Raw genomic sequence first — 9,787 nt, forward strand, 5'->3', positions numbered from 1 at the left:
CGGTCTTCCACAAAGTTTGATCCATCAAAGACATTTTTCGTACTGGGTCTTCGGTTTTGGAAAGGCTACGAATTGAACTCCACCAACTAGCCTTTCAGGATACCTGTTGTCACTATTATAAAGTCCGTGACTACACCTCTTAACCATATCTATTGTTAAAGAACCCAAATACGCGGTAAAACGCCAACAGAAGACCATGCAGCGTTGTCTGAGAAAACTACGGGTCCAAAAAGGGGGCGTGGTTTATGTAGATCTCTGGCCTCTGATTGGTCAGTGAGGCGGATTGCGCAATTTCTACGCAGGGGTCAATTGAGGTATTGTACCACTGTCTCAATAAAGATAAATAACTGGAGGAGCCAAAATTTTCTTCAACTAAATCACAACAAAACTGAGACAATTGTTTTAGACAATAAAAAAAAGACAATTGCTGTTAGTAAACACCTGGACTCCATCTATAAAAACCAAAGACCATGTCTGAAAGCTTGGTGTTCTGATTGATTCCGACCTGACTTTCAACAATCATATCAAATCAATCACAAAAACTGCCTTCTACCATCTGAAGAACACATCTAGAGTCAAGTCTTGTATGTGTGAAGCAGACTAGGAAAAGTCCTCCATCCTTTTATCTCAAGTAGACTTGACTACTGTAATGGTCTTCTGACTGGACTCCTCAAGAGTATTAAACAGCTGCAGCTCATTCAGAATGCTGCTGCTCACATTCTGACCAAAACAAAGCGGTCAGAGCATATAACTCCAATCCACTGGCTTCCAGTGAGCTTTAGAATAGATTTTAAAGTTCTCCTACTAGTTTATAAATCACTAAAATGATTTAGGTCCTGAAAACATGAAATAAATGCTTACGGAATACAAACCCAGTAAAGCGCTGAGATCGACTGACTCGGGTCAAATAGTGGAGCGCAGAGTCCAAAGCAAACATCGTGAAGCAGCATTTAGCTATAATACTGCATACAAGTGGAATAAATTGCCAACAGAGGTGAGGTCTGCCAGAAGTGTGAATGTTTTTAAATCCAGGTTGAAAACTCTTTTTTTTCATGCTTTTTAGACTAAAGTGGATATAGTCTAAAAAGCATGAAAAAAAGAGAGTTGATCATATTACTTGCACTGTCTGCAGGTTTGTCGTTTTTAATATGGTGTTTGTCATTTTTATTTTTATCCTGTTTAAAATGTTTTATCTGTTTGTTTTCAAATGCCTTAAATCATGTAAAAAAACATTGAGTTACCTTGTGTATGAAATGCACTGTACAAATAAAGTTGCTTTGCTTTGCTCAGAACTGTGAGGCGAACGCTTTACAGCTGCGCCATATTACATAAATTTTATACTGAAACTATATTGTATTACTGGAAATGATCATCAATTATTATTTAATTTGTGAAGATAAGCGACTCAACCATGAATGGATGGATTGATGGATGGAATTTAAAAACCATTGTTGCTCGAAAGGCTCGGTTAAACTACACATCAGTGACGTGATGCCAAGAAAATTAATTTCAGAAAGTATCGAGCATAACACTACATCAGAAAATACATCGTTCACATATTCATTTAAACCAACTGTCATCTTGAAATTGGCTAAATGATATACTTTCAGCTCGAGGTTGACAATAGATTTTTTCTTATGGTCCCGGTTGATGGGTAAATAAAAGCAAGCGTATGTAAATTAATTAACAATATGAAATAGAATTCATTTCCATTAAAAAGCGAATGACTTCACTCCATCTATCTTTGAACTAGAAACACAAAAAATTGGTGGTACATTGTTTCAGAAAAGAGGGGATTCTGCATCGTTGATATTTCTGGAGGGTACTTACAGGTAGCGATTTAATTCGTTTCAAAGAGGAAAGCACGTAATTACCTATTATTTATGTTTCGTTTGACGTTCGTTCGTACGACGGAAATTACGATCTGTCAAATGCAACGTTTGATCATAACATTGTCATTTAACATTATACAAGAGAAAAGTCACTTACTTTGTGTGCTACGCGGAGCTGTCGCTACCATTTCCTGTAGCCTGAGCTCACTTTCGGATATCCGTTCCCACGCAAGGATTTCAGAATAAATTTTAAAATATTTCAGAATAAATTGAAAAAAATCCATACTTTATCGATTTTACCGATTATCTGGGTTAGGGTCGCGGATCACTGGAGCCTATCCCAGTTTAGTTCGAGCGAACCGAACTGGTCGCCAATCAGTCGCAGGGCACTAAAATACTGCTTCTTCTACCACTCATAAGCCATTATATATATAACAATCCACAATAGTATTATTATTATTATTATTATGTTTCTACTTGTCTCCAGGTAAGAACGACAAACAATGATGTGAAAAAAAAACTGAAAATGATTTAAGGGGATAAATTGGGGGGAAAAACACTTTCAATTCCATCCACACTCACTGTGGTCAGGTCAGTGACATGCATTGAAGTTGCATGGCTCATTCATAGATTCTGATTATAGCATTTACATTCCCATCAGAACACAGTTAAGAACAATTTGTTTTTGCAAACTTATAATGAAAGTGTCAACAAACGTGTTCTTTTAACTACAGAAATAAATACATTGCTAATGAATCCAGGCCAATTATAAATGTCGAACTATAAATTTAAAAGGTTGTCTTTATTTCATTTATTTTTATTTTTTTTATTCACATTGATATCCTCAGCTATTTTTCTTGGTGTAAAACTGAATTCTCGCTTGCTTACACAATGTGTTTTGCAATGCATGTTGAAAGCTGAATGATGCTCCCAAACGGATCGGTTGAAATTATTGTGCTCCCTATACAGTACTTAAAATACAGAGTTAGATTTTGCGCACTGTATTGTCTGTGTTTTGTCTGTGCTGTAAAGTGTTGGCATATGTCATAGTTCTGAGGATCAGGGTTCAATCTGGCCCCACCTGTGTGGAGTTTGAATATTGTCTCCATGCCTGCGTGGGTTTTCTTTGGGCACCCCGGTTTCCTCCCACATCATTAAAAACTGACAACATTAACTGGACACTCTAAATTGTCCCCTATAGACGTGATTGTGAGTGCAGCTGTTTGTCTCTATGTACCCTGCGATAGGCAGGCAGCCAGTTCAGGGTGTATCTTGGCCTCTTGGCCGTGTCTTATTGGCAGCACACACCGGGCAGGCGTTGACGAACTCCCTTACGTCCTTGCTGAGGTTAGGCCACCAGAACCTTTGTTCGACCACTGAACGTGTCTTCGCCATACCCGGGTGGCAGACCGTCTTGTTGGTATGGGCCCAGTTGATGACGTCTCCCCGCAGAGATGGGATGACGAACAGGCGGCCCGACGGACAATCCGCGGGTGACGGTGTCTCTCCCAGAGCCTCCTTCACCCGCGACTCAATCGCCCAGGTGAAACCGGCCACGAAGCACCCCGCTGGCAGGATAGTAGCGGCGTCTGAATCCGTGCGCCCTCCCTCGTGGATCCGCGAGAGTGCATCCGGCTTGCCGTTTTTGGAGCCTGGGCGGAAACACACCTTAAAGTGGAAGCGGGTGAAAAATAGGGCCCACCTGGCCTGACGGGCGTTCAACCTCTTCGCAGACTTCAGGTATTCAAGGTTCTTATGGTCCGTGAAGACAACGAACGGTACTTGCGAGCCCTCCAGCCAGTGCCGCCACTCCTCCAACGCGCTCTTGACCGCCAGCAGTTCCCTATCTCCCACGTCGTAGTTCCTCTCTGCCGGGGTCAACTTTCTAGACAGGAACGCGCACAGGTGGATCCTTCCATCCCTGGGACTCCTCTGCGACAAGACTGCTCCGATTCCTGAATTCGATGCATCCACCTCCACCACAAACTGGTTATCTGGGTCCGGAATAATGAGAACGGGCGCAGTAGTGAAACTTGCCTTGAGCCTGCTGAAGGCCTCCTAGCAGGTCCCGGACCAGTCGAAGAGGGTATGTGGCGAGGTGAGCGAATGCAGAGGAGCGGCCACGGAACTGAAGTTCCTTATGAATTTCCTATAGAAATTGGAAAATCCCAGAAACCTCTGTACGTCCCTCCTGTTGGTGGGGATAGGCCACCGCAGCACCGCGTCGACCTTCCCAGGGTCCATCCGTATCTCTCCCTCAGCCAGGATGAAGCCCAGGAAGGACACGGATGCCCGATGGAACTCACGCTTCTCCATATTCACGTATAATTGGTGCTGCTGCAGACGCCGGAGCACCTCTCTGACTTGTTGAATGTGAGAGGTTAGGTCTGCTGAAAAGATGAGAATATCATCCAGATAAACAAAGACAGATCTGTTCAGGAACTCCCGAAGCACGTCGTTAATGAAGTTCTGAGAGACGGCCGGAGCGTTTGTCAGTCCGAAGGGCATCACCAGATACTCATAGTGCCCTGTGGGGGTGTTGAACGCCGTCTTCCACTCATCCCCTTCCCGAATCCGCACCAGATGGTAAGCGCTGCGCAAGTCGAGCTTGGTGAAGATCCGGGCTCCCTGGAGGAGTTCGAATGCTGTAGAGATAAGCGGCAAAGGGTACCTGTTCTTGACTGTGATGTCGTTCAGGCCTCGGTAGTCGATGCAGGGTCGCAGCGTGGAGTCCTTCTTCTTGACAAAAAAAACCCCCGCACCGGCTGGTGAGGATGAGGGGCGAATGAGTCCGGCTGCCAGCGAGTCCTCGATGTAGTCCCTCATGGCTTGATGCTCTGGTCCGGTTAAAGAGAACAGTTTCCCTCTGGGAGGAGAGGTGCCTGGCAGGAGTTCAATCGCGCAGTCGTATGACCGATGTGGCGGCAGAGACTTTGCTTTAGATTCAGAGAAGACCTCCCGTAGGTCATGGTAGCAGGAGGGCACTGCGGTCAGGTCCAGGACGGTACTAGGTTCTGTTAGCCGAACCGGCGCAACTTGAATACCCCTGTCTCTCCGGACAGCGACACAGCGACTGAGACAGTCCTCTCCCCAAGTCTTGATCTGACCCGTGGTCCAATCTATGTGCGGATTATGTTCTTTGAGCCACGGGCTGCCCCAGATGATGTCGCTACTACGTGCGTCGAAGACATGAAAGCTAATACGATCCGAGTGAGCGTCCGGAAAGCTCATACATAGCGTCTGAGTGCGATGTGTAACCCGACAAAGGAACTTGCCGTTGGCGGCATAGGCGTGACGAAAACGTTGCGTGGGAAAGGTTGCTGCCCCCAGCTCCTCGACCACGCGGGGATTTATCAGGTTTGCTTCCGACCCAGAATCTATGAAAGCCGTCACAGAGCATGAACGGGAGTCCGTTCCCAAGGTGAGGGGAAGGAGGGACCTCCCTGACCCCATCGCGGTGTACCGCACACTCACCGGAGTAGCGATCCTGATGTCAGAATGCCCTGGTCGAGTCGGGCAACGGGCGATCAAGTGTCCCAAACGCCCGCAGTAAAAACAGCGTCCTTCTCGTCGCCGACGTAAGCGCTCCTCCGCTGAGCTGCCAAGCCCCTCCACTTGCATGGCTTCCGGTGAAGCTGACAACACGGGTGGCCGGGAAGCGGAATCAACCGGACTGCGACTCTCCCTCTCCTCCTCCCTCAGGCCCTCCATCTGTCTCTGCACGGTGAGGCGCTGGTCCACCTTGAGGGCCAATGCGATGAGGGAGTTAAGCGAAGGCGGAAGATCCATGGCCACGAGGTGACCACGGATCTGTGGGGACAGTCCCTCGTAAAACGCGTCATGGAGGGCTTCCTCATTCCAGCGGCTCTCGGCAGCCCGAATCCGGAACTCGATGGCGTAGTCGGACACGCGACGACGCCCCTGGCGAATTGTCATGAGTGACGACGCCGCCTGGCGTTCCGGAGCCGCATACTGGAACACCTGGGTGAGCGCGCAGACGAAGCTCGCCCATGAGCGGCAGGTCTCCGAGTTACGGCTCCACTCGGCGGTGGCCCATGCCTCCGCCCTCCCTGTCATGTGGGAAATGACGAAGGCGATCCGGGAGCGGTCCGTGGGAAAAGCGGAAGCTTGCAGCTCAAAGTGGAGATCGCACTGCGCCAGGAAGGGCTTGACGTTACCGGAGTCGCCTGAGAACCGCTCTGGTTGAGAGAGCGGAGTGATGGTGGCACGGGGAGGCACAGGAGCGGCCGCGCTGTCTTGGGAGGCTAGCCATGGTTGCAGCTGGGTGCAGAGCTCCTGGATCTGGTGAGTCATACCCTGGAGAGCAGCCTCTTGCTCACCCAGGCGTTTGCCCTGCACTTGCAGCGCACGGGGAATGGCTTCAGAGTCGGCTGGGTCCATGTTCTTGGCTAGATCGTTCTGTCACGGACGAGACTCGGGGGTGGACCCAAATGCACGACTCAGGTGAGAGGTAAGCAGTGCGGAATAAGCCTTTATTCGTTCCAATGTCGGTTACCAGGGAGTCAGTCCAAACACGCAGTAAGATCAGTAACGGCAGGCTTACGGGGTAGGTTGGGAGACAGGCGTTGGTCGGCACACGGGAGGTAGACGTCAGGAGTACGGTAGTGCGGGAACGAGGCATGAGAGGCAACGATCTAGCAGAGTCTCTGTCGTCCCCCGGGTCCTATATGTACTGGGTCTAATCGGAGGACATGAGGCGCAGGTGTGACCCTTCCGATTAGACGGCCACGCCCAGCCCTGGCTGGAATCCAGGATCATGACAAATAGAGGAATATTAACATCGAGTCCTACATAATACATCTGTATTTTGTACATTGTTTGTATTGAATATCATTTATATTGAATATAGAATATAATCAACATGATAATAATAATCTTCTTTTTCTTTTCTGCTTGTCAGTTAGGGTTCACCACAGGTTGTCATCTCCGTTGAATGCACATTTGTTTGGCACAATTTTATGCCAGATGCCCTTCCTGATACAACCCCTCTGCAGTTTAGCCGGTGAGAGAAGCTTACAGCACCTTATATTCCCGGGAGGTCTCCCATCCAAGTAATAACCAAGGCTAAACCCGCTTAGCTTCCGAGATGTGACGAGATCGGGTATTCTCAGGGTAGCATGGCCATAAGCTCAATCAATATGATAATAATAATAATAATGAAATAAAATAATAAACATAAAAAATACAAGTGGAAAAATAAATGAACAAGAACCGCATTTCTTTCGCTTTTATCTAAATGTACCTACACAGCAGTTCAACTTAAACACTCCATGAATGTTATTTTTCAACAGCCAAAATAAATTTGTCAGTTTGAACCACCTTCCTGTGTTGGCGATCACAGCCCTAACGCTCTCTGTCTCTGGTGGGGTATAGTAACGGTTAGACATGTCTTCAAAATAAGATACAGATACGCCACAATAATTAATATAAAGTGCATGAAAATTTTAACTCCCCATCACGTTATATCAATGTCAGCCCTGAGCTTGTTTCTCTGCAATGAGATGGTCACATCTGGGGTAATTGGAGAGTAAGTGTGGTGCTTATGTCCAGTCTATTACGTTGTTTTGTTTTGGTTGCTGTCACTGGAGAAAACCCTGTTTCATACAGTTAGGATGTCAGAAATGGCAACAGAGTTTTCAGTGCTTTAGTGGCGATCCCCAGGTATTCTCACAAGACTTTAATCCAGGGCATCAGCAGAGTCACTGACACTAAAACACTTTTAAAGCCACTGTCATTTGTGATCTCTACCAGTTGATCATCTTTCACAGACATGCTGGATTCACCTGGTTTGTTGATAAATGGGTTGCAGATCCATCCCGTGGCAGTTCGTGGATCTTTTTCAGTTGGGAAGTAGCGCTCAGACTTTTTTTAAATATCAAAGACAGGCGATCATGCACCAGCTGGGAGAATGAAGGCTCAGTCTCAAACCGCCAACGTTTGAAACATGTCAAATATGCCTCTGTTCACGTGCCCTCCCCACAAATCCGATTTGGCTTTAAATTCATCTACTTTATCTGCCAACTTGAAGACCGTTGTGATTAGGGTTAGTTAGGTAATCACGTTTTTGGAACCCATTCTTCGTCACTGAAATGTGCTGCCAGTGGTGACATTTATTCTGAGAGAAGTGTTTGCAGCGGCGCTTGTAATTCAATCACTCTTGTGAGAAATTTCCCTCTGGATAACCATCTTATTTCCATGTATAAGAAAAGCCATGTATGCTACGCGTCCATCTCCTCACAAAGCTCCTCAGAAAGGTGCGAGTTAAGGTCGTGTGCTTTGATGTGGTTAATAAATTTTTTTCTTGGAAGTTGTAGGCTCTTCTTCCGCCTCATCACTGGGCCTTTTCCCCTTTGAAAAGAAACTTTCCAAAGACGCCTGTTTTTTACTCATTATGCCAGCAAAATTGGTGCTGAAATGACCCAGATGTAACCAAGAGAATCCGGTCATTTTTCAAAATAAAAGATTGAAGAATACAACAGAACAAATTAAATATTTCTTCGCCGCCCCAGTACCAATTGATCGATGGACTGATACTTGACCCGGCCTGATGGTTGGGGACCACTGCTTTACAACATCTTTCATCCCGACCGGGACACCAGGAAAACCTCCATTAAGTGATTGGCCGCAGGTATAATTTGGGATTCCTCATCACCGGTGGGAGCAGGCTTCTTTATCCTGGACGAGAAAGACAAGACCCTCTCCCCATGTGTTGACAATTGTGACTTTAATACCATCAATAATTAGAACAAGTACCATTTGCTCCTGATTGACTCCACCTTTTCCCCCCTTCATGGTGCAACAACCTTTCCCATTTTGGGTCTAGGCCAATCCTTTCACCTGGTCCACATTCGGGAGGGTGATAAGTGGATGACAGCTTTTAACACCCATAGAGGATACTCCGCATACCTTGTCATGCCTTTCATCTTGACCAATGCCACTGCTGTTTTTCCAGGCACGTGTTAATGATGCCCTGCGTGACATTATTGGGTCATTTTTTTTGTACTCAGATGACATCCTGGTTTTCCCTCTTTCTGATGCTGATTATGTTTGATATGTACGCCAAGTGCTCCAGAGACTCCTTGAAAACAAGCGCCTTGTCAAAGCTGAAAAAATACAAGTTCCATGTGTCTAAGACCACCCTTTTGGGATTCGTTATTGCAGAAGGGGAGCTGCAAATGGACCCAGTCAAGGTGGCTGCGGACTCAGTGGCCTATGCCAGGCTAAAGAAAATAATTGCAGTGGTTCCTCAGCTTCACCAACTTCTACCAGTGTCATGGACATGTCTTTCCTCGACCAGGTGCGCACATGCTCCGGTGAGCAGACGTGCCCCCCTGGTTCTTGTTGCGCTGGTTACGGTCTAGATATTGCCACGTGTGCCATCTGGTCCTTCGCCAGATCGTTGTACTTTCATGTCACGTTCCCACAGCTCAATGTCCTTTTCCTTGATGCTCTGTGTACCGAACCCTACCTCGATGATGACCTTGCGTCTCCGCCTAGTGATTGTGGGACTGCTGCCTGTTTGGACTGCTTTCCCATGTACCAACCTTGGACTCAATAAATTCGCTCCCCAAACTGTACCTGGTATCGTGAGTCATGCATATTGGGTTCAGCCTCGTGTTCTGGTCATGACAACCAATGGTTTTTATGGAACTACAGTCGGGTGGTAGGACCTCTCAATGTGCTCACCTTAACCCTAACACCCTTTCAATGGATAGATATGGGCGATATGGCTTTTGGTGAATTTAAACGTTCCTTCCCTGCTCCTATTCTTTTCTCCTTCATTCAGATCCAGAGTGGCAGTTAATCAGATGCATCAGAAGGATGAGTTGGTGCAGTGCGGTCTCAGCATTCCCTAATCGATGGTAAGGTTTACTCTTGTGCATTCATTTCACACAAGTTGTCCTAGGTGGTGAGAAATTACGGGAACTTTTGGC

At 46.7% G+C, this 9,787-nt stretch overlaps 1 protein-coding gene and 1 pseudogene across 2 annotated transcripts in view; both read right to left on the minus strand.

The window, feature by feature from the left end:
* exoc2 (exocyst complex component 2) overlaps positions 1-2,136 on the minus strand; it is a 138,633-nt gene extending 136,497 nt beyond the window's left edge. For both annotated transcript variants that reach the window (XM_061825769.1, XM_061825767.1), the window contains exon 1: positions 1,990-2,136. The gene's annotated coding sequence lies outside the window, so the exon portion shown is untranslated. The remainder of the gene's footprint in view (positions 1-1,989) is intronic.
* A 4,727-nt stretch (positions 2,137-6,863) lies between these two features.
* On the minus strand, positions 6,864-6,982 carry LOC133504177 (5S ribosomal RNA; annotated as a pseudogene).
* Between the last annotated feature and the right edge of the window lie 2,805 nt (positions 6,983-9,787).

Source organism: Syngnathoides biaculeatus, chromosome 7, assembly GCF_019802595.1.
Source record: "Syngnathoides biaculeatus isolate LvHL_M chromosome 7, ASM1980259v1, whole genome shotgun sequence".
NCBI classification, from domain to species: Eukaryota; Metazoa; Chordata; class Actinopteri; order Syngnathiformes; family Syngnathidae; genus Syngnathoides; species Syngnathoides biaculeatus.